The 22,210-nt window shown below is 41.4% G+C and overlaps 1 protein-coding gene across 1 annotated transcript in view; it reads right to left on the bottom strand.

Moving 5' to 3' along the window:
• The window catches only part of MRPS9 (mitochondrial ribosomal protein S9), a 385,254-nt gene that overhangs the window by 154,374 nt on the left and 208,670 nt on the right, over positions 1–22,210 (bottom strand). The window lies entirely within an intron of this gene.

The following is a 22,210-nucleotide window of genomic DNA, read 5'->3' as shown; positions in this document are numbered from 1 at the left end:
TAGAATGAGTTTAGAGACTCATTCACCTTTTTTAAAGTTCCGCAGCTGTGTGCTTAATTCACCCGTGGCCTACATCAGTTGGATGTAGAATGCTGCGCAGCACAGGAGTGGTGATTCTGCACTGGATGTATGTGTGCTTGGCCTGAAAAGTGTGCAGTAAAGGGACTGAGAACAGTGCTGTGCAGTTCAAGCATAGTTTGTGTATAAACTGAATGTATGCATGTATGCCTGCGAGGAATACAGTACGTGAGAGATGTAGTGCTGTGCAGTGCATGCTCGATAAAAGAATGTGCTGGGTGTATGTATGCTTGCAAGAAGAACAATCAATGAAGGGTGAAGTGTTGTGCAGCGAGCGCATGGTGAGTGTCTGTGCTGGCAGTGCATGTGTGTCAGCAAATAGCACACGAAGGCACAATACAGAAAGGATGCAGTACTGAGCAGTGCACATAAAGTGACAGTTTTGTTGATGTATATGTGTATATGCACCTGGGGTGGCACAATACATGGAGTTGACAGTATTGGACAGTATTGATGCTGTGTAGGTAGACTGAGTGCTAGTGTGCCTGCAATGGTATATTACATGGATGACCCTGGGTTCCATTTTAGGAAGCCCATGCCCGCCTGTTGAAGACATGAGGATTAGAAGGATCACCCCAGACAGATTTGACTATTGCTGCATTACTGTGAACTGGGTGAGACACACTGGAGAAAGGGAGAGAGACTCTCTGTACGCTTCTAAAGGGTGCTCTTTGATTCAGTGATGGCTCACAAGGAAGGGGCCTGGACACATCTCAGGAAGGAGTTAGGGCTGATAAGGGAAGCATAAAGAATAGAGATGGGAGCCAGGGGATTTACCTTTTGATGTACATATCACTGTGGCTGACATCCAGGGTGAATTCTAGGTGCTCCCATGGCCTGTGTTGTGGGACTACCAGCTTCGGAGTGTAACAGACGGCTTTTCTAGAGGAAGAAGAGAGAGTGTACTCTTCAAAAGAAACAATACCCGACAAAACTACAAAGACCCAGACTCTAAATCCCATTTGGTGTCTGGAAATGGACTACAAGAAGGAGATGTTGAGAACCCAAAATCTGTCATTTGCCAAGCACCCAGATGGGCTGTGTGAGAAGGCGTAGCTGGCCAAGAATTCTGCCTGTGACCAGGACTGGGGGGGCCAAAGCCTGCTAGTGCCCTTGCTAGCTTAGGTGACATCAACCAGGGAAACCAAGACCACCTGCTCTGAAACTGGGAGCACCAGTGCTTGCCTGCATGTCAAGATAAGTATACCCTGTTAGGAACAGGAGAGCGCTGAAGGGAGCAAGGTCCAGTGGGAAGCCATACCAAGAGGACTCCCATTGTGAGGAGAAGGCTATGCACTGATTGGATCGTTGCCTGTGTGCAGGAGTGATCTGGCAAACCCCACACGCTAAGAAAGGGCCGCAGTGAACTCAGCCGTGCACTGAGTGCAGAAAGCGGAAAGCGCAAAGCTCATATTGCGTTGTTGTGGTGACCTCATAAGCCTGAGGGGGCCACCATACAAGTGATTGTCCCTACAAAAGGCCAAGACTCGTGTGAGTCTCAGAGGCAACCCCATGTGCCATGAGGTGCTGCCATGGTATTGGTGATTGCACTGGGGAACTCTATGCCTTGCCAGCAAGTACTGCAGCAAACCTGTATGTAAGGAGGGGCTGCCGGTACTGAGTTTTGCCAAAGTTCGGGTTGTCACCCAGGGAACTTGAAGCTACAACCTGCGGGTCAAAACTGTGCATCGAAACCTGCACCCTGACCGACCCCATGGACTCTAGAGGATGCAGAGAGGACTTTGCTCCGTCGCTGGACTCAGTTAGGAGCATAAAGTTCATCTCCTACCCTGTGTGTGGAAAACTGAACTTACTGCACCCATGGAAGCTGATGAGACTGGCACTGCCGTTCAGGAGAGAGCCTGCAGCTGTTAAGTCAGACTCCTCTGAACAGAACAGGGCCACAGCGCAGGCTATGATAACTCAGGTGTAGATCATTAGATTTGAATATTTACGCTCCACCTAGCTCTCCAGACAGGAAATCTAAGAATTGCGCATACCAAAACCACAGTTCTGAAATGCTTCTTTTAGATTCAACATTATCATGTTTCTTGATTCATGATCATGATTCATTTTCTGGGCCTTACATACATAAGAGTCTCTGCTCTCTGGAAAGACAAGAGGGACGTAGATTGAGGGTCCTTTAGTTACCCATTCTGTGCTGGATTTTCCCTTCCAGATGGGGATGTATCGCTTGGAACATGATGCTATCATCATCAATGGTAAGAGGTTCTTTCTTGCATATTTAAGTTATACAACTAGGTATGTAAAAGAGATTATCTGGAGACACAGGACCAAGTCAGTGGCTTTCATTCAAATGCTTTATCTGGTAAGTTTCTATGTTGTGTTGATCTCAGCTTGGTGAAGCAGGCCATGAGAAAGATCATACATAGTGGGTTTTATAGGAGATCCTGCATTAAACGACAGGCACTCTCAGCATCTAAAATATTGTGTCTAAAGCGTGTCTGTTTAATAGGCTAGGCTCTGTGGAGCACACAGGCACATGGGTTATTACACAAAGTTAGCAAGTCTGCAACAGAACAAAAATCCTCATCTACGCCTCCTTGACTTTGACCATATGCTGGTGATTAGCCAAGTCATAACTCAAGGGTGGTGCGTGAGGTGAGTACAGTTACAGTACACCCTTAAAAGAGTTGTAATAAATTATGAATTTCCAGCCAGGGTAGCCTTATAAAGCTTCCAAAATGAAAAATCATTCAGCTGACACAGGAGCATGCTACTATTCTTGAACTGAAAACTGATAAGCAATACTGTAAAAATGGTTGCCTGAAAGTTTTAAAAACAAGCCTAAATATGTCAGGCAAGATGAGATTGGGTGTACAATATTTAGACCCCAAGGGAACTCTCCAGGAACATTGACTTATTTGTTAGATAGCCTCTCCCTAAGAAATGCAGGGTTCAATACCTCGGGAGATTTGTGGGGCAGCCTAAACATGATTAGTTGGGATATGATTCTAGAGAAAATAGCAGGAAGGTATGCCTGCATTAAATATATTTAACTCCAGTCTTGGTGGAGACCGCAAAACTGGACAGCTAGAGACAGTTGGGAACCGCAAGAGAAGATATGTGGAGGCAGGGTCCCAAAGAAGGAAGTTACAACTTGGTATTGGAAACTCGTCAACGTGGAAGATGCTAAGTTAGTGGAGCCATACTACGCATGTGAAGGATATTTGCTGATGCAGGAGCTGGAATACTTTTTAGAACAGTGGAATATTGGGAGCTTCATTGAAAACAAAGGCGTACTCTGGGCTTCTAATGGTTGGTAGAAGCCCGGAGCTTTAACATTCCAATGTTTTTGTTCACAGCTGTTGCTGTAAACAAAAGCCTCACGGAACTCAAGGAGATTTAAGGATCCTTTAGTTACCCATGCCGGTGCACAAGAGGCCTGAAATTGTAGCTTTCTCTCCCTACAGCCCTGACCTGAATGCAACCGATCTCGGAAGTGCTAAGCAAAGTCAGGCCCGACCCTGCGTAGCACTTCTGAGATTGGGCGCATTCAGGATAGGGTGCCACTCCTCTGCTCACAAAACTCCATCTTTGCGGTGTCAGCTTGATCCAGAGAATTTTCTAAGCAGAACCCCTGTGTGCTGTTAGGTGGCACCAGTCATTTCCATGTCTGTCAGCTGTGGCGTCTGCGCCAGATATAACATCGCAGGTCCTATATATGAGCCAGCACAGTGCGCTGAGGTCAATTTTGTTTTTTTTGTGGCAGCTAGCATCGATCCGAAGAGAGCTTCTCAGTCATTTTTTGACTGACCTTATTTTGTCTTTTGTTGAAGATCTTTGATTTTTTTTCTACTAGTGTGTTGAGGATGTCATCCTAAAAGGCAGGTTTAAGCACTGCGGGTCATGTCATCTGGCGATGTGAGGGATGGCTCTCCACTTCATTTGTCTTGGTTTCTGGAACGCGACCACAGCCCAAAGTTGTGCTCCGAGTGCCGGACCATGCATCCAAAGGCTTTGAGCGGTCCCTGAAGCAGATGGTAGCCTGACGCTCGACTCGATGCAAGGTGAGGTCCCAGTCGAAAGGAAGGTCCCGGGAACAGTCACGGAATTCCACTGAGTTTTAAATCAACTCAGCGGAATTCCACAGACTTGAACTCCTCCGTGAGCGCCGCCCAGGCCTGGTAAAATAAATAGAGTGCAATCTAAAAAGCCAAAGAAAATTTTTAAAAGATTTAATAAGCTGGCTACAAAACAGTCCAGAAGTCCCAAGATTGCAATAAATGTAATTGCTGAAAGATCCACTTCTACCCTTGGTTCGAACCAGCAATAAATAAAGTTGTCAGCGATGGGCATATTGAAGAAGGTGATCTTATAGTGATAAGAGGACTAAGATTTCCCTCATTGCAAGGTCTCGCCAAGCCACTGTATGCCTATCACCACTACAGTGTTGCCAACTGCTCATTAAGATGGTTGTGGTTTGGGTGACAGTATCTACGCTTTTCTCACCAGCCCATCTTTCTTATCTTTTGTGGTGGCAACTCCTATATCAGGGCCCCATTTCAGCTTCTTGAACACTACCCTGTAGAACATCCACAGGCAACCTCTGAGGCAAGCATAAAAGTATGCCGTGGCCCACGACATGCTCTAGTAATGGGACAGGAGCAGCAAATGGCAGGGTGTTTGCACTAACTGCTTTTACTCTGAACCAGTACCTGATTACAAACTTGGATGTGGCTCCAACAGGAGACCCCCCACAGCTCCTACTAACTCCTCAGCAGCACCATAACGTCATCCTCCTAAATTCATGTGGCCCGCTCACCCTTCTTGTTTGTTGACAATGCAGTGGAGTATGCTGAAATTGTACTACCATACAGATCATTAATTTATAATATTTGTCAAAGGTTTTAATACTGTGTCGTCTGACAACCTCCTCAGTACCCACTGTTCTACCCTTTACCCACACAAAGGTGCCTACTTTTCAGCTTTAGCACAATGAGTGATTCATATCTTTCATTTGACAGATCCCACAAGTGAATCCTAATTATGCTGCATAAAAATATTTTTAATATACCTTTCTGTGCCGATTTACCTTTTGACAATAACTGTACACACCTAACCAGCACAGTTTGAGAAAATGCAGGCAACTGAAATAAAAGATAGGTCTCGAGGCAAAACGGCCAAGTGAAGTGAAATAAGTATCAAAATCTAAATTCCAAACATACTTGCACTGCCTAGAATACTCTGATATTAAATTCCTTTTCAAAAAAAGATTCCTCGTGTGGCAAGAGAGAACAAGAGAAAGTGAGAACCAGGGTAGCGAAAGGGAGAGAACGCGTGGGTATGAGAGAAAAAGAAAAAGTGTGTGGTTGCTTACGTGTGTGACACAGGGTGGGGAGGGCAAGATACCGTTCATCAGTATCTTCACCATGGTAGTGAGATTTGATAAGTTTATGCAGGTTCTTCGGTGTCTGAGTCTTTAAATGTCATACCTCCTGTGTTTGTTTCCAGACAGTTTGGAGTCCCACTGGGAAAAAGACAGGTTAAGCAGGGCTGGTTTGTTAGGTATTGTAGGAGTCCCTCAGAGTTTGAACATTGTAGTATGTAGAGTAGGAATGAAGAGGGTTCCAGGCTCACATTTGCATAGCATAATTAGACTGAACAATTCTATTTTTTAAGTGAAGATTTATTATTAGGATTGCTTTGGGAGTCAATGAAATACCGGACTCCTGACGCGGATAGGCTGACGCCACTTAGGACAGTGTGAAGGGAATCTTTAAATGAACCCGGAAGGACTGGGAGCACCTTCTCAAGTTTCAGGTAAGGGAATTAGATGCTATTAAGCATTACACACTTGCAGCTGTTAAGGGTATGACAGTTTGAAGATCACCCTAACTGTAAACAAAAGGCATTCGTATCCAGGTGGTGCATTCCATCATCTGATTGATGATCAGGAACAGAAAATTAAATGTTAAGTTTTTTGGAAGCCCCTTACTTTCCAAGAGTCCACACTACACTGGCTCTTGGATATGTTGCTAATATAGCCAAGGTTTGGTATCAGCTGCTGGGCTAGTGGTTTGAGAAAGATAAGTGAAGTATTCCAATGGACTAAACGGACTTGTGATATGTCATGAGTCAATAGGTGTGGCATACTTGTCACACGAGGACAGGAAATGTTGATTGAAAAGTCTAAGGCTGTAATTGCTTGATGAACAGCGTACTCTCAGAGGGCGCTCACACAAACGCTCAAATAATAAAACCAGCAATCTGTGGTTTCACGGAATGCCCTCATGAGAAGTCCCTACACAATTGAATTTCTGAAGACAATTTCATGGCAATAAGAGCATGTTGGCCAATAGCTTGGTCACCTTCTAAAATATATATGGTTACACTTTAATGAAGAGCTGGAGGTATGAAACACCCAATACCTGGTGAGGGCCCGTTCTTATGCAACTACCTCTCTTCCGTTTCACAATTTGGAATTGTTAATGGTATATCGACGTGAAATGGTAATAAACGGGCTTGGGATCTTGCTTCTTTGGTTTCTCAGGGTTAATTCGACCTATATTGTTGTAAATCGTCATACCTGGCACAAAGGATACTTATTTACGAATCTTAAACATATATTATTAAGCAATAACTGAAATAAGTGCAATATAAAGATAGTTGCTCCATTGCAACTAATTATTTCTAGTAGTTTTGCGAGACAGGCAGAGACAGTTCTCTAATAGCTAGGTATTATGAGATAAATACAGCTAGAAATAATATAAAAATGTAATGTAAAATGCATGTACAGCTAACTATTACTATACATAAAATACACACTATATAAAAACAACTGTAGTATCTATAAGACTTAAATAAATTAACAATCACCGACAGAAAATATTCCTTACTAGATTCTATCATCCATATTAATAAAAAGATAGCAATAGATAAACCATTCTATACGTTCCATAACAGTTTTGTTTAACGGACCATGTTTCAAGATCAGTCAAAGGTAAACCAATTGTATTGATGTTTCCTGCTTTATATGAATTTACAGCTCTGTTGGTTTCACAGACTGCTAGTTAAATACTGCGAGAAGACTGCATGCACATTGGAAAAATTGTTGGATAGCACTGGATTGTGGCAGCCTGTGTCAAATCTGTTGCGCATAGTACCCCATACAAACAAAAAGAAAATAAGAAACAGGATTTTGGATTTGGCAATAATTTATTTTAAATTTTCAAGAAAGCCACCACACAAGTCTGGAAATCATTTAGGGGTACAGGATATATATCCAATGGGTGATTCAGTTTGTGTACTGGGCAGACATTGAGCAGGATGTGATTTCGGCTAGAAAGGCATAACGGGGAAGAGGGAAAACATTCCTGGCTCACATGGAAAGAAGTTGATATGTCATTCAAAGAACATACAAGTGATGATAAAACAAAGTGGATCAGGGAGGTTAGAACTGTTTCCTTCCATGCACCATCAAAGAGAATAGATCTCCTGGCATTATCAATGTTTTTTGGGCCAGCTTGTGTGTGGGACCGTAACAAAAATTGCTTTGCCAATGCTCATTTGTTGGTAGTTTTCTTATAAAGAGAAATGAGACTGAATAACTTTATTAACAGCTCACTTTCAATTCATTCTATTTTATTCGTGCACATTTTGCAATTAAAACATCATTTAATGTTCATGCCTTGCCACGGATTGCCAACAAGACAGGTTAATCCTTCTCTTTCAGTAACTGAAGTTGCACAAATTTAAGAACGCTGTAAGGTCACTCACGTGCAGAATACGTTTTACCTTGATTACAAGGTGTGACCCTCCAATCAAGGCTTTGAAAACCTGCTAATCCTCAAATATTAAAGCAATAATGCTAGAACCGATTGTAACCATTTATAGTTACTTCGTCCACAACTTAAGATGACAACAGGCTCCTTACCGAATTTTAATATTTGGAACTGTAGCTCCCAAACCATTTCATCTTCAACTTTCTTCCCCGCTTTTAAAACGCTGCATCAATTGCTTTGCACCTTCCCCTTGTATTTTTACATTAACATGTTCAAGTTTTTTTTAAATAGATGTTTTGCCATCCATGTTATGAGACTTGCCAGGTAGCATCTCAACTGTGTTAGATTTTGGTTGCGTTTGTTAAACACCAGGCTATTAAAAACGAAACTCCATTGTAATCTATCACGTGATACGTTATTTTTACATCTTCCGAGTCACTTACATGCAGCGATTTGACAAGTTGCAGTGTTATCTTTACAGAAGCATGGACATCTTAACCTCGAAGATTGCATTATTAGCATGTGATTTGACTAGGTTTTCTGATGTGAGGAAAAAAGAAAGTGCAAAATAGATGCAGGGGACTATCAGTTCATTATGCAAACAGAGCCAAAAAACGTGCTAATGTGACTAGAAAAAAAGACAATCAAGTTCGGGGAAGACTTGAGTACTCCTTTAAGATTTACTCTTTGGCTTTTCAATTATAATGCACTTCTAATCGAATGCATTGTCACAGTATTTATTCCCTGCCTAAGATTTCTGATGCACTTTATTTAAACATATGACACTACTGTGACTGGCAGTCTCAACTTCAATTGAGAAAAAAGGTGAGCACGTCTGCGAATGAAGCTGTGATCGACAGGCATCTCATCTACACAATGCTCTGTCCGAAGTATACACCGTAGATTACCTAATACAGGGTCAAGCTTCATGTTACTTAGCTACAAAATACTTAACATGTGAAGCAGTAAGGGCACCAAAGAGAAGGCAAAGTCGGCTTTTAAAGATTCCCAATGATACCACAATTGGGTCCACGACACTTCAGCATTAACTGAGACAGTACCACAATGAACATTTTACTTTTATCTAAAATGGACGACTGATAACGTACTTTTGCCAATGAACCGCTAACATTTAGACCTTCTCAAGCTTGCAATATAATGGCGATTTCCTCTTTTATCAGATGCATAATGGCTGCCAGCCTCATGATCTCCCCACAGGGCCGCTCAACACCAAGAGATGTTATTCAATCGAGTAAACAAGCACCCAAAGCTTAGTGGAAACTTTAGTAAGGTTGTGGATATTAAGTTAGAGGAAGACTACATGACAGGACAATAACTTTCTTGCACCTGCTTTGAATGGGGTAGTTTAGGGTTACCTGCCTTGGGATCATGTTGTACAAGGCAGGTTGTTGCAACGGACATTTGTCAGGGTGCTGCAAAGCGTAGAATGTAACAAGTAATGAACATCAAATGAATTGTTCTACCTACCTCCGGTAAATTATTTTCCAGTGGTCCCTTCTTGTTTCCAAACACACAAATTACAACGCCATGTGAAATGGTGTCAGTGTAGTCTACAACAGATGAATATATATGATTTACAGTTTGACGGATAGGGTACTGTCACAAACGTGACGGATATCCGTCTACCGTACTATGACACCATAATATCCGATGGACATTGTAATATGGCAGATGATATATCCGTCACGTTTGTGAGGGAGTAACCTGTCCGCCAAACTCTAAATCAGGCCCGGAGTCTTTTGGGTATTTTCCTGGAGCTACTGAGGCAATATGATTAGGTATTTATTTCTATCAGTGGATTTTAATTCACTTCGGACTGTAGTGCAGCGAAGGTGAAACATAGGAAACACAATTATCATGGCTGCCATCAGCACTGAAATTAACCTAATGAGTCAACTGAAGTTTACTCAATCTACTAATGTGCCCAAACCTGTTAAGTTATTAGCCACCTACTCGTCAGATAAGCAGTAATATATTTTTTCTGAAGTCAAAGCTTTCTTTTATTGATGTATACACAGGCTACATCTTAATATTACCAATGTGGAATAAACAAGTAAGTAGGACATGAGTAAATGGTAACTCAGTTTAAGATTTTTGGAATTCTAGTCTACTTTGGAACCTGCACAACAACATGCATATCTGAATTGAGTCTGGTGTCAATAAGGCTGAGGTAAAGAAGGCCCACATGGGTTAAGACCACGGTGCTGGAAACATCTTAAGAGTGGGGGTGCGGGCCTGTGTGCCAGCTCACTGAAATATCACGGGCTTTGCAAAATCCATCTACTGCCAAACAAATTAGTGTCTGAAGCCCCTCAAAGCGGACAGTTTAGATGTCTCCCAAAAACATTTATAAAAAATGTGTCGCAGTAGTGCATATATGACACACATTTGTGTTGGTGGTATAGTTGTGTCTAGTCATTAATAGTGAGCACATTCCACACCAAAACGCAGTCCAGGGGTATGTAAATCACAATAGAGAACCTCAAGAAGACTGCCTCAGAGTCTTCCATATGGATAAGATGAAGCTCAACTGTACTGAGGAAATTGCAATATCCTGGTAGGGTTTTGCAAGTCATCTAATAGTTCACAATTTACAATAGGGCCCACAGTATCTAGCACTTTGCCACCCCTAACATTTTTTTATAGGTCTGTCACCTATATGTTCTGCCAGCTACAGCCATGAATGTACTGCAAAACATGTTTGCTTAAAAGTTGAACTGTGTTGGTCTGATACACTGAGCCATAGCTCCAATAATGCTCACCACAAATCTAATTCCAAGACATGTAATGACCATCAAGCAAAGTGTGCCATGATTTAGAAAAACATTTTGAAAGTGGTGGCAATAAAAATGTCATCTTAAACACTGTGCTCCAAGTACAAATAATGGCCTAAGTGGTATAGTGCAATGGAAAATGTCCCTCAGAATACAGTGAACTTAAACATATTTAAATTGGATCTAGTAAGCCGCAGAGTTTGCCTTGATATTATTGTGTTATAGAGTTACATCTACATTCCAATTATCTGCAGAATGATATTTTATGATAATATTTTCAGAATAAATATTTTCTAGTGATCCTGTTTACCAGAAGCATTTAGATTAATATCTAAGACGGACATCTGTAGCAATGGAGTTCCAGAGAGTTTTTAATTCTGTTTGTTCATTTCATCAATATAGGATGAGATGAAATGGCTAATGTTCAAATGTGATGGGATGTTACACTTATGTACAAAAATACTACATCTGTAGGACAGACTTCTGGGTTAGAGAATACCCAGATCCACTTTAAAAGGGAGCTAAATATGAGTTATGCTTGAGACAATATGAATAGTCATCAGGTCCCATATCATTTATAGTAATCAGTGTTTCTCATTTCAAAGAACATTATTGTCTTTGAATAATCTTTAGGGGAACTTTGGGACATGTCCCAAAACTTACTATATAATTTACTGCTGGTTTATTTAGATGCACTTTTCAGAAGTGCAGATATGTGATGGGGATTCTAATGTAACAAATGTTCAAGGAGCAACAATTGTTGTAAATAATACCTTCATGATGCATTGTCCTGTGGATGATCTCAGGGACTGTTGGAGCCGTGGGAGACCGAAACCTCGACCATAGACCCACATGACGAAACTCATCACATTTCTGCTAGAGTATTTCATGAAGAATTCTGATTGCCTGTGTGGCATCAGACAGGAGTGATTAATTATTAACTATCGTTTGTATTAGATAGTCAGGGGGTTGTGCCATCCTTGTGTCCCCTAGATGTGGAGTTAGTGGGACTGGAGTAGGTTATCTGTGCTTGTATACATGATTGAGCAGTATTGCTGTTACTGCTCTAATTTCTTGTTAAACCTGATGATCATATAAAATTGACATCCATTTTATATCACGCCGTATGTGGATTTATTAAAAAATAGAACTGCTCCATGCTTGGACTGAAACAATAAGTGTTGATATTCATCAATATTGAGTTGAATATCAAAATGAGTCCTCCATGAACATTTGTTACATTAGAATTCTCAGTACCCAGTTCTTGGGGTAATATTGGGTTACCCTGTTTATTATGGTGTTATGTGCTGGGGAGGCAGCAAAATTGATGAATTCCCTCAAATGTGTACCTCTGTGGGCATTCATCGCTTTTCCAAAAATAACACTATCTCCTTTACTGTTGGTATTCCCAGGAGAGTAATGTTGCTTAGAACTGTGAAACGTCCACATACTGGCCATACACTCCCCATATGTACAACATCTTCCCTTGCCTTTTTTACATCTGTAGAGTTTCCACAGTAAAATTCAGAAGATCTTGATTTTGTCTATCAGGAACATACGAGTACAGATTCAACTTTACCAAGCCTTAATTTGACTCCAGCAGCCCAAATAAAATCATAAAATGTTACTATACCTACAGGTCCTAACTGTAAGGTACTTGACCTGTAAACAGCTCTCAAATCCTAGGCAAATATTTTATTTTACAGTGGTCTTTTCCTCTATTCTCACCTGTGAGTGCACCTTCAAATATGTGAGTTCACTGTTTCTGCTGTACAAAAACTTGTTTGATTAAGTAGACTAAACATGTGCTTCCTGTAGAGTATGAATCTAACCCACATATAGGGTACAAGTAATCCCTTACTTGCCTCTTAGTTTACGAATAGCATTGCCATCAGGGCAGGAGTGTTTCTCAGTTTATGGTTAAGCACTCACTTTTAATAAATATATCACTAAAGCATGATGTAGTAGCGCACTGTCATTTACAGTAAAGAAGTTTCCTAGAAATGTCCAAAACAATTCCACTAACTTGGAGCTTTACTGATAAAACTATATAGTGTACGGACAATCTGTGAGGATTGGGTTTCAGAAAACATATTTATCATTTACACATCACCAAGTAAAGTGTTTGGATTTGTTTTCCTATTAAAATATTTTTTTTCATCACACAGAAGTACAAAAAATGGGCTTCCAGAACTACCAAAATATATTTTTAAATGATTGTACAGTTGACTTAGTTATTTATATGTTGTGTGTTAGGAAAAACCCAACACCCTACAGCCCTTCATTTCACACTCTACATCAGGTCAGACAGTTCACCTTACAAAAAACTGGAACTCTACAGTCTGTAAGAAGACAAACTGACTTTTGACCTCTGTCTCAGAACACAGAGACAATGTGACAAAATAAGAACAAGATTTAAGGGCGTCTTTATTGCTCCTTTGCTTTCTGACTGAGTAGAACACCTGACACCTGTTCTTTGTCAGCTTGCCAGAAGGGGTGAAAAGGTCATAAAAATAGCTCAACCTGATAAAATCTGACTTGCCATAGTGAGTGGGCAAGTAGATTTTTCAAGGCCTGTCTAGTGTAAAACATTTTTAATCCAGGCCACCCATTCTAACAGCTACCAATTCAGGCATTTTGACAATGTAAATACATCTTGCTTGGTAATGTACACTATATAAATTTACTCTGCAAGTCCCTAGGTGAGCCTAAGGGACAGACTCTTAAGTATCAGTTCGGTACCAATAAATAACTTGTAATGTGAATGAGTGTAATGTAAAGTGGATTTTTAGAGTACTGCTTGTCACGCGTGGAGTATCCAGGCACTGAAAATTAGTGGGTTCATGTGCCTGGCGGAAGGCACAGGAGTGACTCAAACTGGGTAAACAATTATTACCATACTAGAATTTCTGCTAATATTGCATATGCCTATGATCTTATAAAATGTGCTGATCAGTTTGTCAAGTTTTGTGTCACTTTCAATCGAAATTTAGATTTTTAAAATAAGTAAGGCAAAAGTAAAGTAGTCTAGTTTCAGCCTTGCTTACAGGACATAAAGAAAGATCAATATAAGACATTTGTTTAGACCTTACACCAATTTGTGTCTCATCACAATGCAGCATTAACAGGCAATGTACCTTGCTTTTGAATTCTGTAACTTAGGAAACCTCTTCCATATGCTCTCTGTTTTAAACTTCTCCTGGATCTTATCATGTATTACTGAGCTTCAGAGTTTAAAATGCCCCCATTTAGCAGTCAGTCAGACATATCCAATTATACCTGTGCATCAAAAAATACTGGGCTGTAGTTTGTAAAAACCAGTGTCGCCATTGTTCGTATAGTATATCTAACATTTGACTGACTTTTAAACAGCACCTGCTGTGTCCCTACTTCTACAGCCACGTGGTTGAAGTCCCATTGGTACACTGAGTTTACACTAACAATTGAGTTGGGAAAGACTGCGTGCCAAACTGGTCCCATAAGAGGAACTGCAGCAGGAAATCTACTGTGGAAGAAGTAGAGTGGAGTAGAGTGGCATAGAGTGTTGTTGAGTGGTATAGAGCAGAGTGGAGTGGCAATAGCTGGTGTTGCGCAGAGTGGCATACAGTGCTTTAGAGTAGACTGCTGTAAAGTGGAGTAGACTGTCATAGAGTGGAGTAGCACAGACTGGTGTAGCGTAGTTGAGTGGAGTGGCGTAGTGTGTCAGAGTGGAATTGCACAGAGTGGTTTGGAGTAGGGTGGCGGTGAGTGCAATACTGGAGTGGTGTGGAGTGGATGAGTCAAGTGTAGAGCGTGGAGTATTGTGTCATAAGCTGAAGTGGACTAAAGTGGCATAGAGGGAGTTGCACAGAGCGTCACAGAGTGGAGTAGTGTTGTAGAGTGGCAGAGTGGATCAGAGTGGCAGGATGAAGTAGAGTTTAATGGAGTAGAGAGTCAAAGTAGAGTGGGCTAGAGTGAAGTGGAGTAAAGTACAGCGGTGCAGAGTAGATTGGCATAGAGTGCAGTTGCTTAGAGTGCATTGGTCTTGAGTAAAGCGGTGTACAGAGTATTGACGTAGAGTGCAGTGGCATATAGTAAGTAGTGACAGAATAGAAGTGTAGAATAAAGTGAAGTGGCACAGCGTAGATTGCAGTCGCATAGAGTGCAGTGGCGCAGGGTGGAGTAGAGTGGCATAGAGTGCAGTGGACTACAGGGTAGAGTGAAGTGGAGTACAGTGAAGTGCTGCAGTTTAGAGTGGAGTGGTGCAGAGTGGAGTGGCCTAAACTGGAGTGGTGTAAAAATGAATGAATGACAGGATTTGTTAAGCGCGCGGCTACTCAGAAAGAGAACATAGAATAAGAAAAAAAGAAAGGAAAAAAGAGAAGCTAAAATATAAAAAGCCATGTCTGAAGTTTCTTTCTGAAAACACTCTCTCCTTCAATCTGTTGCAATTCTACTGAGAGCCTATTCCAGGCTTGAGGTCCCAGGAGCTGAAAGGATCTACCCCTAACTTGGTTAGGCGGACCCTAGGAAGTGCGACCAAGTGGCCACAAGATAAGAGCAGGGTTCTCTTAGGTGAGCAGGGGTGTATGCTGGATGACAGATAAGCCAGACCAGAGTTATTCATTGCTCTAAGCATTAGGAGAAGGGTCTTAAAGAAGATCCGCTTATTCACAGGGAGCCAATGCAGATTTCTCGCATACGGCGAGAGATGTGCTTGGTATGATAAATTAGGCACAAAGCAAGCAGCCGCATTTTGAACCGTTCGCAGTATTCTCAGCCCTGCGTAAAGGGAGTTAGCATAGTCTAGCCTTGACAAAATCAAAGCCAGTACCACTGTTATTCTCACTGGTACAGAAATAAGATGAAAACATTTTTTTGGCTGAGTGCAAAAGTCCAGAGCATGTGCCCACTACCGTACTGATTTGATTATGCACAGCCATCTGATTTTTTAACATGACTCCCAAGTCTTTTACCGAGTCCACTTGCAGGTTGGGCATAGATGCCTCATCTGGCTAGTGACCTTGCAAGCTGAAATTGTACCTAAGCTAAGAACCTCCTTCTTATCCGTAATATATTTAGCTGGTTAGTTTCTATCCAAAGAAAGCCAAGCCAATGGACAGACTTTAATAGCATCCAAAGTATTAATCTCTCCTTTCTTGACGGAGAAGACCAGTCAACTGCCTCTGCATATGATATTATCTTGGCCCCCAAAAGACTCAACCAGCTGCCAGCGGGGTCATATAAATGTTGAACATCATGGGGCTAGCTGAACACTGAGGCACTCCTACAGAGACACACCTGTTGCTTGATGAATCAGAAGGCAACCAGACTTCCTGGCCTCTGTCTGTTAGAAAGGATTTTTACCACTTCAGCGCTGTGTCTCTGATGCCTATGTAATGAAGGTGAGCAAGTAGCCTGGAATGAGGGACCATGTCAAAAGCAACTGACAGGTCTAACAATAACAGGACTGCATTCCCACCTGTATCTAGAATGCTTTTGATCTGTTCAGACACTTCCAAAAGAGTGGTCTCTGTGCTGAGTTTTTTCCTGAGCCCCGACTGACTGGGATGAAGTAGTCCATTAGATTAAATATAAATGGGCACAAGTTGTGATGGTGCTGGCAGGAGTGAAATAGGCCTAAAATTGCTCGGAGCATTAGGATCAACATTAGTCATTAGTTTTTTTTTTTTTTAATGACATCACTTTGGCCTGTTTCCAGCAGACAGATTCTAGGGACCTATTTAGCATGGAAATCATAACAGGATTAATGGCGTCCACACCAATAGCTAGGAGAAATGGGGGGCAGGGATCAGAGGGTGAGCCGGACTTCAGATTTAAAATAGCCGCCTTGAAGATTAATTTTACAACTGGCACATTGGTGCATAAAAGCACAAAGGAGAGAAATTACCATCATTGAGCCAGTTGACTTACTGCCTGAATAGAAGCTAGGACTTTGAAAAAGCATGGGAGAGGGTTGAGACAAATCTAGGTACAGTGGAGGAACGTGTAGATGGGTGAAATGAAATGGTGGTTTCTGTTCACTGTGTTTGTGTTGGACATGGTGCCACTGTACTTGCTGAACAAAGGTAAGGTCCAGTCTGGTAAGTGTAGTTTAGAATGACCGATAAAGAGAGAGGTGTATTGTTGGTGTGTTTACCCCCAAAGCAGGGTGATAAGTTGTGGTAAACAATAGCCATGCTTTGATTTGAACATGGAATTAGGGTCAAATGTATATTCTGGTGTAGGCAGTGTTCGGTATTTCCTAATGCAAGTAAAGGAACTGTGTTCTTTTTGTCTGTTTAAAATTTGAAACTGAAGCATTAGCATAGGTTTAGTGTTTCCATGAGTTCTTTTTGTCCTGGTGCCAATGCTCTTGCTGTTTGAAAAGAAAGTAAGCTCCTAGAAGTTCGTGTTCAAAGGATAGGGAAGGAAGGGTGATTTGAGATGCTTAGACGAGCAGTGACAGGGTGCCGTTGTTTGTAAAGAACAACTTTGCCTTTTTGCCTATGCTGAACTTATCCCGGTGTAATTTTCAGACACTGAGACAGGTTTAGCAGTGCCTGCACTGTTGTCTGCTTTCATTCCAAGCATCAACATGCAGGCAGAGAGAGGGCTTTTTCATCTATTTTCACCTCTATCTGATCAAAAATAAAGGCATTGGGCCTCCTTTTGGTCCAATATGGTCCGGGCTGGGTGCAGTCTGGAGGCTCAGAATTAGATGCAAAAGGAAAGGAGAGGAAAGGAGGTCAAAGAAAGGCTCACAGCTTCTCATCACTTCACAGGTCCTTTAGAGAGGCATGCTTCTGACGTTATTCAGTCCCTGTTCATAAGAGAAATACATGCACTCTAAGAATGTCAGATGTGTTGGTCTGTCCCAATATTAGCACAAATAACAATGTAAATACCAGGCATGATTTGACTTTGTCCAGTCCTTGTTCATAAGAGAAATGCACGTACTGTAAGAATGTCAGATGTGCTAGTATGTCCCAGTATTTGCACAAATAACAATGCAAATACCATTATTTTATTTATTTTATAGTGCTACTCATTTCAGTGTAGGGTGTCGTGGCACTTTACAAAACCTACATATTATACATTAACAACAAATCATGCAAGTATGTAAATCAATGTACAAGATGTTTGTTGCATAAAACAGTGAGGGTTACAAGGTGTGGGAGTCACATGTCCCTCATAGCTCACTGTGCTATCATAGAAGGCTTACAATTTATTAACTGCAAGTAACAAAAGGATATCTTTGTTACAAGCAGTAACCCACTTAACTTTCTAGCTAAAATAAAAATATGATATCTTCATGTTACATGGTGTGCTGTATAAGGGTTATGTTGCAGCCTCGTAAATGGTGCATAGAGGGGCACGAGCAAGCTCCATTGGAATAGTAATATGCATTCCTTAGGGAGAGTAATCTGAATTCCTCCTATTTATAAACACTCTCACTTTGAAGTCAGCGAAAGCAAAGTAAACACCAAGCTCCTTCAGCAGAAACAGCTTGACATTTGACCTCCATCTCTGAATGTACAGCAAATGTGACGACATAAGAAGAAGGTGTAAAGGCCTGTTTACAGAAAGCGAGTTTGTGGAAGAGTACAGTAAACAAGATTAAGGCAACAGGAGGGAAAAACTCAAGCTGGACAGCCAAAAGCAATTAAAGCCAGTAAATAGAAATAGAAAGCCAGACAATGTGAGTTACAAACCACAAAGCAAACTGTAAGGAACAGGCAGAATTCATTACTGGGTCAAATTTCTGTATGTCCCCAAAATGCCTGTAGCAAACCAGACAGCTGAGCTGTCTGGTAGGCTGCAACCTAAAAAGGATAACGTAGTATTTCTGTATCATTATACATGTTTGCATACTTTCTCATGATTCAAGAATTCTGCACTTATGTAACTCCTGGGTTTCAGCCTCACCACATGATTTCCATTGCAGCCCTGTTTTCGGAAACCTATACATTTATGTAATTTCTTTGTTTTGGCAACTTATGCTCATTTGGGGTGCTAGGAGATCCTCTTGTTGCCCGTTTCTATGAATCACGGATAGATTTTTATTTTGCTAATAAACATTTTCAGACCTTGAATTGGCATGTGGGAGATTTTACATTAACCGATTTGGCACCCTTAGCCAGAAAGCAACTATGCCTGGCCAGAAGTAGGAGGGAGCTGCAACAGACACCACAAAACGACCACAGGAACCAAAGGTAAGCTGGAGAATCCTCTGGGGTTACTCTAGTGGAGGGGGAGGAGGGGCGAGCTCAACTCACTCTCAAAAGTCAAAACTACTGGAGAAAGCCCTGGCTAAAGGGAGCCTGAACCAAGCCAAGCAGGGTACCACCAGTATATAAAAAGGACGTACAGGTATGTAGAACCCATGAGTTAGACTGACTAATGAGGACGGAAAGGAGTACTTTTAAGAAGGTACCTTAGACCTAAAGTTCTTAAATGATCATAGAAAAGGATTAAAAGAACCCACAGACAAGGTTGATGCTAATCAATGGATGAGTTTCCTAAACTGGTACAAGGAAGGCAACAAATGTAAATAAGAGTCTGAGAGACTGAAATATCAAACTAGTCATGTGAGGGACATGGTTAGGGCTTGTACTCCTCCTCCTTCTTGTTTATTTCGCAAAACCACACGAAGGAAATCAGAGTTAGCAGAAGAAAAGATGGATGACATACTATATGTTTTGAGGATCCCCATGTGGCAGTTGACAGTGGGTTGCCCCAGTGGTAATACTTGAAAAATGAAGCAGTGCTAGCAATTCTGCCTGCAGAAGGGGGTACCTCCGACATATGCACAAGTGCAAGTGCAAGCTCACTACAACCAGGGATAGTCTGAGGCATACAATCAGACGAAGACCAAGAGAACCTGAGACAAACCCCAAATAAATCAACACACTCCATAATCTTGTGATGTAGATAGTGACAATTCCCAGAATTCCCCATTCCACACTGCAGGTGTCCTTCCTGTTCTTATGAAAGAACCCAGTCCCAGGTTAGACAGCCATGTCACCAGCAATGTACTTTGGTCCCCTTCCAACTTAGTTCATATTAAGTGACATTTTTTCAATTTTTCTGGTAATCCTCAACAACAACTATGAACTGCATTTGAATGTTATAAGCCTACCCACGCTGATGTAATACATAGTTAGGTCTTATTGTGCAAAGTGAAGTCAAGGATCATTGCTAGAAAAGAGTAATTGGCCCGGATAGTCCCCTAATGATGCAGATGTTCTCACTGCTGCAAGAGAAACACTAGTAAACTTTGTTATGATTGCTTACTGAACCAAAAGAACAATTGTAAACAGAATAGGGGTGTATGTTGTGCTGACTCTCTATAGCATTTGAAAGATGTGTTTGGATGTTAGTCTGGTAATACCCCGGCTGAGAGAACTGTCGAGGAAGCTGCTGGTGCTACTTCAGGTTTTGCCACTCAAAGGGCAAGGAAAGCTTGGCACCATTTTTATCTGGTGGCATAGAAAGTATCTTGCTAAATTAGTTTCTGGTGCTGATCACTGTGTTTCTGTACATGAAAGGAAAAACTAATCAAAGAAATCAAGATTGAGGTCTTTACAAATGCAATTGTTTACAAAAACTGCCAAAAGCAGAAGTCAAGGAGGAATGCAACCCTTAGTACCTATAAACCACTGATGGGAAGATAGAATCTGAACTGATATTTGTGTTCTGGTAAAACCAGGTGATCCAGAGCCTATCATGATTGCAGCTAACACCCCTATTTTATAGACAGATAGCCTGGTAATGTTAACTTTTGGTTCGTGAAATACTTAGTTTTCCTGTTGGTATAAACCCTGTTACTATATTACTTTGTATTGCAGCCATTGCTAAATGGTTCATGGTGGCAACTACGGTTCTGCTTTCTTTTAAATACCCATACATATGGGTAGTGAATTCCTATTCGTATTCTCATTTTCTTTAGCCAGGTGTCTGGGAAACACTTGCCGCTAGGTGTTAATGAATAATCTTCAATTTTCTCCCATGCACTAAAGAAAGATCTGGACACCTTTGTTTTCCCAGAAAGATCCACTATAGTTCAATATATAGATGACCTGCTGGCTGCCTCTGACTCCTTGCACTAATGCAAGGTTCACTTTCCTGTATCTCCTTACCAAATTAGCAAAGAAAGGGAACAAGGCTTCTAAAGCGATATTACAATTCTGTCCGTGCCTCATGTTCGCTATCTATGTTGTGACACCTCAACAGAGGAGAGGCACCTTTCTGCAGACCACATCAAGGTCATTTTTAAGTTGCCTTGATCAGTCACAGTCTTCCAGGTATGAACGCTGTTGGCAATGGTGGGTCACTGCAGGCAGAGAATACTGGGATATGCGAATATTGTTAAGCCTCTCCAAGATTTTAAAAAGAAAGACAACTCTGAACTCAAAGAGACAGAGCAAGCCTTTGTGAATCTAAAACTAGTATTATCCTCTGCTCCGCTATGGAACTATCGGAGTATTCAAAAAAACCTTTTATACTGTGCTGTCATGAAAAAGGACGGCTCCTTTTCCAGGAATCTTGGTGTAGGTTCCCATACGAAGCCTACTACTCGAGCTTGATGCAGTCATGTGAGAACTTTCGCCATGCTTGCAAACTGTAGCAGCAGCAGCCCACCTCACGGAGGCTTCCAAGAATATAACCTTCGGCTCCATCCTCACTTCTGCCATGCTTATTACTGTAGTTGTTGTTTTTCACCACTAAAACTCAACAACTCTTCAAGGCAAGAATGTCAAAGTACAAAATTCTTTAGCTGTCCACCTCCAAAACAATCCTAGGGCACTGTCCTGTTCTGAATCCCACATCTTGGCGTCCTACTGACCAGGTCAGGGAACAACCCAAGCAACTATTAATCTCACTGATGCAACTATGCCCAACTGTGATGTATCTTATTTTGATGGTTCCTGCCTTAGAAATGGCTGCGGCTTACTAGATATGGGATCTGTATTCTATATGATTTAGTTGAAGGTATATGCTTACCTCTAGTACACTTTCCTCAGGGTGCTGAATTGATTGCTCTCACACAGACCTGTATTTTTGCTGCTCAGAAAACATACTCAACGATTCAAAGTATGCTTTTAGAGTGCCCACAATTTTGGGCTCCTCTGGATGCAACAGAGTTTCCTTGCTTCTGCAGGAACCCCAATTAAGAACAGTACATATACTATAGGATCATGTAATGTGTTTGTTACGTTCCAACATTGTTATTGTTAGGTGAGTTGCCCACCAATCCTCTCAAAATACGTTGCCTAAGGGAAATTATTTGCTGATCAAACTGCTTAATATGCTGCATTGTCTCTCAGCTCTAAAGTGACTATGCATATGTCTCAAGCTGGTGACTCTCTTATGTCTATGTTAAAAACATTTGTCTGATTACAGGAACGTGCCTCAGGTGGAGAAACAGGCTTGGAGATAACAGACCTCTAAAAGAGATCCCAATGAAGTGTAAGGGCACAAAGAAAGCACTTAACCCGAAATTTAATCTCCCTAATCGCGCTTGACATGGTATTGCCCACAAGTCTAGATGGTATGATGCATGCTGCAAATATCCATTGGTTTGCTCCATTTGTTCCTTTCAATTGCTCA

Source organism: Pleurodeles waltl, chromosome 8, assembly GCF_031143425.1.
Source record: "Pleurodeles waltl isolate 20211129_DDA chromosome 8, aPleWal1.hap1.20221129, whole genome shotgun sequence".
Taxonomy (NCBI): Eukaryota; Metazoa; Chordata; class Amphibia; order Caudata; family Salamandridae; genus Pleurodeles; species Pleurodeles waltl.
The sequence above is the reverse complement of the archived record's forward strand: the minus strand, read 5'-3'. Positions and strand labels throughout refer to the sequence as shown.